This window comes from Rana temporaria, chromosome 8, assembly GCF_905171775.1.
Source record: "Rana temporaria chromosome 8, aRanTem1.1, whole genome shotgun sequence".
NCBI classification, from domain to species: domain Eukaryota; kingdom Metazoa; phylum Chordata; class Amphibia; order Anura; family Ranidae; genus Rana; species Rana temporaria.
Genome location: NC_053496.1, coordinates 150,212,733 through 150,220,455, shown reverse-complemented (window position 1 = coordinate 150,220,455; position 7,723 = coordinate 150,212,733). Strand labels below are relative to the sequence as shown.

General features: G+C 45.2%; 1 long non-coding RNA gene across 1 annotated transcript; it reads left to right on the top strand.

Moving 5' to 3' along the window:
* Window positions 1-3,652: 3,652 nt before the first annotated feature.
* Window positions 3,653-6,064, top strand: LOC120910718. Its single transcript, XR_005741550.1, has 3 exons — window positions 3,653-3,729; window positions 5,577-5,777; window positions 5,860-6,064. It is a non-coding gene; the product is annotated as an uncharacterized LOC120910718 (long non-coding RNA).
* Window positions 6,065-7,723: the final 1,659 nt, after the last annotated feature.

The window sequence follows — 7,723 nt, the reverse complement described above, 5'->3', positions numbered from 1 at the left end:
CGGGGTCCCGTACGCGGCTAGGCTCCCAAAAAGTCCCACACATGTGGTATCCCCGTACTCAGGAGAAGCAGCAGAATGTATTTTGGGGTGCAATTCCACATATGCCCATGGCATATGTGAGAAATATATCATTTAGTGACAACGTTTTGTAAAATTTCTTTTTTTTTTTGGTCATTATTCAGTGACTTGGGGCCATAAAATTAAATATTCCATGGACTCAACATGCCTCTCAGCAAATAGCTTGGGGTGTCTTCTTTCCAAAATGGGGTCATTTGGGGGGGTTGTGTGACATCTTGGCATTTTATGGCCTTCAAAACTGTGATAGGTAGTGATAGGTAGTGAGGAGTGAAATCAAAAATGTATGCCCTTAGAAATCTTGAAGGCGGTGCTTTGTTTTCGGGGCCCCGTATGCGGCTAGGCTCACAAAAAGTCCCACATATGTGGTATCCCCGTACTCGGGAGAAGCAGCAGAATGTATTTTGGGGTGCAATTCCACATATAACTATGGCATGTGTAAGCAATATATCATTTAGTGACAACTTTGTGCAAAAAAAAATCAGTTTGTCATATTCCCGCAACTTGTGTCAAAATATAAAATATTCCATGGACTCGACATGCCTCTCAGCAAATAGCTTAGGGTGTCTACTTTCCAAAATGGGGTCATTTGGTTTTTTTTTTGGTATTTTGGCATTTTATGGCCTTCGAAACCTTGATAGGTAGTGAGGAGTGAAATCAAAAATTTGTGCCCTTAGAAATGCTGAAGGCGGTGCTTGGGTTTTGGGGCCCCGTATGCGGCTAGGCTCCCAAAAAGTCCCACACATGTGGTATCCCCGTACTCAGGAGAAGCAGCAGAATGTATTTTGGGGTGCAATTCCACATATGCCCATGGCATATGTGAGAAATATATCATTTAGTGACAACGTTTTGTAAAATTTTTTTTTTTTTTTTTTGGTCATTATTCAATCACTTGGGGCCATAAAATTAAATATTCCATGGACTCAACATGCCTCTCAGCAAATAGCTTGGGGTGTCTTCTTTCCAAAATGGGGTCATTTGGGGGGGTTGTGTGACATCTTGGCATTTTATGGCCTTCAAAACTGTGATAGGTAGTGATAGGTAGTGAGGAGTGAAATCAAAAATGTATGCCCTTAGAAATCTTGAAGGCGGTGCTTTGTTTTCGGGGCCCCGTATGCGGCTAGGCTCACAAAAAGTCCCACATATGTGGTATCCCCGTACTCGGGAGAAGCAGCAGAATGTATTTTGGGGTGCAATTCCACATATAACTATGGCATGTGTGAGCAATATATCATTTAGTGACAACTTTGTGCAAAAAAAAAATCAGTTTGTCATATTCCCGCAACTTGTGTCAAAATATAAAATATTCCATGGACTCGACATGCCTCTCAGCAAATAGCTTAGGGTGTCTACTTTCCAAAATGGGGTCATTTGGTTTTTTTTTTTGCTATTTTGGCATTTTATGGCCTTCGAAACCTTGATAGGTAGTGAGGAGTGAAATCAAAAATTTGTGCCCTTAGAAATGCTGAAGGCGGTGCTTGGGTTTTGGGGCCCCGTATGCGGCTAGGCTCCCAAAAAGTCCCACACATGTGGTATCCCCGTACTCAGGAGAAGCAGCAGAATGTATTTTGGGGTGCAATTCCACATATAACCATGGCATGTGTGAGAAATATATCATTTAGTGACAACTTTTTGTAAACATTTTTTTTTTTTTTCGTCATTATTCAATCACTTGGGACAAAAAAATTAAGTATTCAATGGACTCAACATGCCTTTTTTTTTCGTCATTATTCAATCACTTGGGACAAAAAAATTAAGTATTCAATGGACTCAACATGCCTCTCAGCAGTTTCCTTGGGGTGTCTACTTTCCAAAATGGGGTCATTTGGGGGGGTTTTGTACTGCCCTGCCATTTTAGCACCTCAAGAAATGAGATAGGCAGTCATAAAATAAAAGCTGTGTAAATTCCAGAAAATGTACCCTAGTTTGTAGACGCTATAACTTTTGCGAAAACCAATAAATATACGCTTATTGCGATTTTTTTTACTAAAGACATGTGGCTGAATACATTTTGGCCTAAATGTTTGACTAAAATTTAGTTTATTCGATTTTTTTTACTTTTTGTTATAAGAAAAATCATTTTTTTTCAAAATTTACGGTCTTTTTGCGTTTATATCGCAAAAAATAAAAATCGCAGAGGCGATCAAATACCATCAAAATAAAGCTCTATTTGTGGGAAGAAAAGGACGCAAGTTTCGTTTCGGTACAACATTGCATGACCGCGCAATTACCAGTTAAAGCAGCGCATTGCCAAATTGTAAAAACACCTTGGGTCTTTAGACAGCGTATTGGTCCGGGGCTTAAGTGGTTAAAAAAAAGTTAAAAAAAATATATACCCTAATTTTTTTTTTATTTTTTTTTTTGGGTGGATAAACACCCGTTCCCCTTGACACATTGAGACTTGACTTGAACTGTGCGTTTTTTCCGCCCTGTCATTAAACCCCTGCATCCCCACTTGCACCTTGACATTTATTCAAGGATTACTTATGGGTGTTTCCCACCATAGATAAGACACCCATAATTTGTGGGACTAGAGTGAATGATTCCTTTCTTCTCTCTTCTCCCCACGCATCAGTAAGCATCTACCACGTACTTCTGAATTGCATTTCTGCTCAGACACCCACAGGGGTATCTGCTGGGGATCACACACGCATGGGTTTTCATGATATGGAATTAGCACACAGCTCATGTAAATATTTTTGATGTATAGTTCACATGCATTTTATGACACCGTTCTACACCATCATGTGCATTATTGCCATGTTTGCAACCAGTTTTTATTGTAGCCGGTCATCCGGGGAGGCCCCTCTGTGCCCCCGGGTGGGGGGGGGTTTCCGCGGTCCCATGGGGGTTCCCGGCAAGGTGGTGGGGGGCGGTGGAGTGTTCCACATTCCCACCCCCCCCTTTTTCTGCTCAGGTGCGGCCGGGGGTTCTCGACCGCCCACTGAGCTTTGCCTTGCCAGCGGCGTTCTGCGATCATCCCCGTATGGCCGTGGCGGGCTGCGCGCGCATGAGGCGCCGGCGTGCGCGGCTCGCCACGACGTCATGCAGCTTGCGATGGGGGTGACGACAGTGGTCGGGGTCCCCCGACCTTCCGGAGCGCCGAGGGAGCCGCACCAGGGCTGCTCGTGTAGCGGCCCTTACCTCATCTCCGTGATCTATGGGGAAGCCTGGAGCCAGCATGTGTTTAGCCCCCACTCATGGCCACGCCATCTGGCATATAAAAGAAAGTCTGCTTGTGAGTCAACCTCAAAAATATTCCGATTGCACACCTACCTTTTTGCCTGACGAAGAGGTCCTGCGTGGCCTCGAAACGTTGCTCTTTTGGATCAATAGATATGCATTAAATCTTTGGACGTTGTTTTAAGATGATCCCTGGTGTGCTGGCGAATATATATATATATATATATATATATATATATATATATATATATATATATATATATATATATATATATATATATATATATATGCTTGTGAGTCAAGTCTTGATTCCAGGCAGCTGAGCATGGACAGCAGTTCATTCCTTTTATCTCCTCCAACATTGGAAGCCTGGGTCTTCCCTGCATTGTCTGCAGCCTAGATCTGAATACTCTACAACAAGCCTTACAAGCCCACAATTTACCTACTCATATCCATTTAATCCCTTATCAGGTAACAGCACCCTTTTATTAGTACACTCCTATGTTGATTTTTCAACTTTCACTCCCCCCTTCTTTTTGTTTTCTTGTTTATTTATTTATTCATTTATTTTTTTTATTTTCATATATTTCCAACATTTTTACTATCACCATATGTATCCACATATTCTTTGATGGTCCACATAACATACACATTGTAATGTGTCTCACACATCCCCACCCATGGACACGCACTCTTTACCAGACTAATAAAGTCTCTTAACCACTTCCATACCAGGTACTTACGCAGCTTCCCGCCCAAGCCAATTTTCAGCTTTCAGCACTGTCGCACTTTGAATGGCAATTGCGCGGTCATGCTACACTGTACCCAAACAAAATTGGCGTCCTTTTTTCCCCACAAATAGAGCTTTCTTTTGGTGGTATTTGATCACCTCTGCGATTTTTTTTTTTGCGCAACAACTAAAAAAAGGCTGAAAATTTGGAAAAAAAATTACGTTTTTATTTTTTTCTGTTAAATTTTTTGTAAATAAGTTTTCTCTTTCAATTACGGGCACTGATATGGCGGCACTAATGGGCACCGATGAGATGGCACTGATGGACATCGATGAGGTAGTACTGACGGGCACAGATGAGGTGGCACTGATTGGCGGCGCTGGTATGCGACACTGATGGGCACACATAGGCAGCACTGATGGGCACACATAGGCGGCACTGATGGGCACACATAGGTGGCACTGATGGGCACACATAGGTGGCACTGATGGGCACACATAGGCGGCACTGATGGGCACACATAGGCGGCACTGATGGGCACACATAGGCGGCACTGATGGGCACTCATGGGTGGCACAGATGGGCACTCATGGGCGGCACAGATGGGCACTCATGGGTGGCACAGATGGGCACTGCTAGGTGGGCACTGGGCATGGATGGGCACTGTGGGGTGGCACTGATGGACACTGGGGTGGCGCTGATGGACACTGGGGTGGCGCTGATGGACACTGGGGTGGCAGCACTGATTGTTGCCAGTCAGTGCCCATTTGTGGGCACTGACTGGCATCTTTTTTCTTTGTTTTATTTTTTATTTTTTTTTTAGACTTTTTTTTTTTTTTTAGCTTTTTTTTTTTTTTTGCCCACCCTGGTGCTCCAGGGTGGGCATCCCTGGTGGTCCAGTGTGGCGATCCGAGGGGGGGCTGCGCTGATAAACAATCAGCGCTAACCCCCCCTGTCAGGAGAGCCGCCGATCGGCTATCCTCTACTCGCGTCTGTCAGACGCGAGTGAGGAAGAGCCATCGGCGGCTCTTCCTGTTTACATCGTGATCAGCCGTGGTTGGACACGGCTGATCACGTGGTAAAGAGTCTCCGCCGGAGGCTCTTTACCGAGATCGGAGATGCAGGGTGTCAGACTGACACCCCGCATCACCGATCGCCGCGATGCGCGCCCCCACGGGCGCGCGCGGCATGAAATCCTGCAGGACGTTCTAGAACGTCCTGTCAGGATTTCATAACCACTTCCCGGACGTAAATCGGCCATAGGCCGGGCGGGAAGTGGTTAATCACTTTTGTCTGCCAATGGAGCACTCTTACACTATTTTTATATTAAGTACCTTAATATACACATCAATTCCTGACCATTATTCATTGACTAGTTACCCCTTCGGGTCATCAATGAGTAGATCTAATTCAATAAAGAGGAAAAAAGGAAAAAGTGTTTTTTCTTTTTTTGTTCTTTTTTTCTCAGATAAGATTACAAACCTGCTGCCAGTCCCTCTTTTTTATACATGCCTTACCCACAGATAATCCTACACTTTAGCACAATATGCTATGATTTAATATTTCTAATTCTCTTCAATTACACAGGGCTAACCCATTGGGGGCAATCTGCAGGCACCGGCTCCCCTGATCCTCGGAGGGCGTCCACTGTGCGGCTCCTTGCAACCCCCCTGGGGTCTGTTTTGGTTTCCCTCTCTCCCCCATGGGGTTGTGGGTGGCGCTCCCTTCGGATTTTCTAATGGCTCTGCAGACCTCTGGTCATTACAAAACCCACTTCATTCGTTAACGGTAAACCTTATTCTTGGGTCAATTTATGTGATTTATATTTATACTTTTTTGATCGCAAATTTATGTTATGTATATTTTGTAGAATCAACCATCCCCCTGAAGAGACCACTTAGAGGTCGAAACGCGCCGGGGAACGCACATCACACAGCATAAAGCAATGTATACATTTGTTCAATATTGTGGAATATGTATTGTATCACCAGATCCGTAAAGGGTTTTCTTTTAATTGTTATTGCATTTAAAATGTATGTTATTGACAACCATAAAATAAACCATGTTTTATTATATTACATTTGTTACACTTTTATACCTTTGCTGTCCAAAGCCCCGTGGGGTAAATTTCTTTTTCTACTCTTTCCATACCCTAATGGGTATTGATCCCAAGTGCACGGTGCTGCAACAAGTATTATAGTGTGAATATAACATATGTAGTTTCCATTAACTGAAATATTATAAAATGACCTACTGGGTAGTGAGTCCCAATCACCGGTTCTGCAAGAAACCTCAACCTCATTGTGCAAATAAAGTACAGAAAATTTCATAAAACAATTCAATAATTCTAAGATAGCCCTACTGGGTAGTGAATCCAAATCACCAGTGCTGCAAGAACACACAATTGTGCAAATAAATAAACAAACTAATTCAATATAACAATCAATAAAAACCATCCAAAAAACAACGTGGCTGTGAATGAACATTTTATTAATAATTATATATAAAAAAAAAATGTTTTATTATATATTTGTACAATTGTGTTTTTTTGCAGCAATGGTGATTTGGATCACTGGGACAGTGGAGCTGAGGGAAAGGGGGAGGAGGGGGAGGCAGAGAGATGACGAGAGACTGCTAGCCCCTACCTTCCATGGCAGTGTCTCTCTTTTGATGCTTCTGGCAGCGTGCCCATCCTCTGGGTCCCCAGTCAGCATGTTCCCCGGGAAGTTAGAGCAATCCATGCTCTGGAGGCACAGGAGATGCTGTGCCCGCCGCTTCTCACCTCTTGAGGGGGCGGGGTTGGGGGGAGAGGTCAAGGAGGAGGCGGCCGTGGTTGAGCTATTCTCCCGACTTCCGGGGCTCTCGGGCCTATCTGTCCTCGGCCCCTCACTGATTAATGCCATACAGAGATCCCCCTGCTGACGGTGGCCGCTGCGCAGGCCACATGACAAGGCCTGCGGGCCTTCTGTTTGCCACCCATGCACTAGACCAGGTGTCTGCAACCCGCAGCTCCGGAGCCGCATGCGGCTCTTTTGAACCTTTGCCACGGCTCCGGGGCACCTTTTGAGGGTAACGAGTAATCTATCTGATTACTCTTACCCTCGCGGTAACGCCGTTCCCATTACTTGGGCGGCGTTACCGCAATTACATCTACTGTGCAGGGGGGGGTCATGTGGCCACAGGCCTGAGCTGGCCTGTGATTCGGTCATGACGCGTCATGTGACTGGCCACAGAGCTTGCCTGTCTGTGCTCACAGCCCGGGTGGCCCAGGAGTCTCCCGCCCTTCACGATGAGAGCTCTAAGCTCAGCTCAGCCATCGACATCTCCCCCGCGGAGGCTCCGCTCCGGATCAAAAGACTCAGCTGAGCTCATCAGCACCGACCGTGGCCCCAGTGCGAAGAGAGAGATGAGACGACACAGACAGCAGTAAGAGCAGCGCAGGTGAGGACCGGCATGTGTTTGGAAGTGTCTGGGACTGGGGGGGGGGAGCGGCCTAGTCTAGGGCTGGGGGCTGGGGCGGGGCTGGGCATGTGGAGGTGGAATCTTATTATCTGATATTGTACAGACAGTATTGCATTTTCTGGGCATGTGGAGGTGGAATCTTATCTGATATTGTACAGTATGGCATGTGGAGGTGGAATCTTATCTGATATTGTACAGTATTGCATTTGCTGGGCATGTGGAGGTGGAATCTTATTTGATATTGACAATATCAGATAAGATTCCACCTCCAC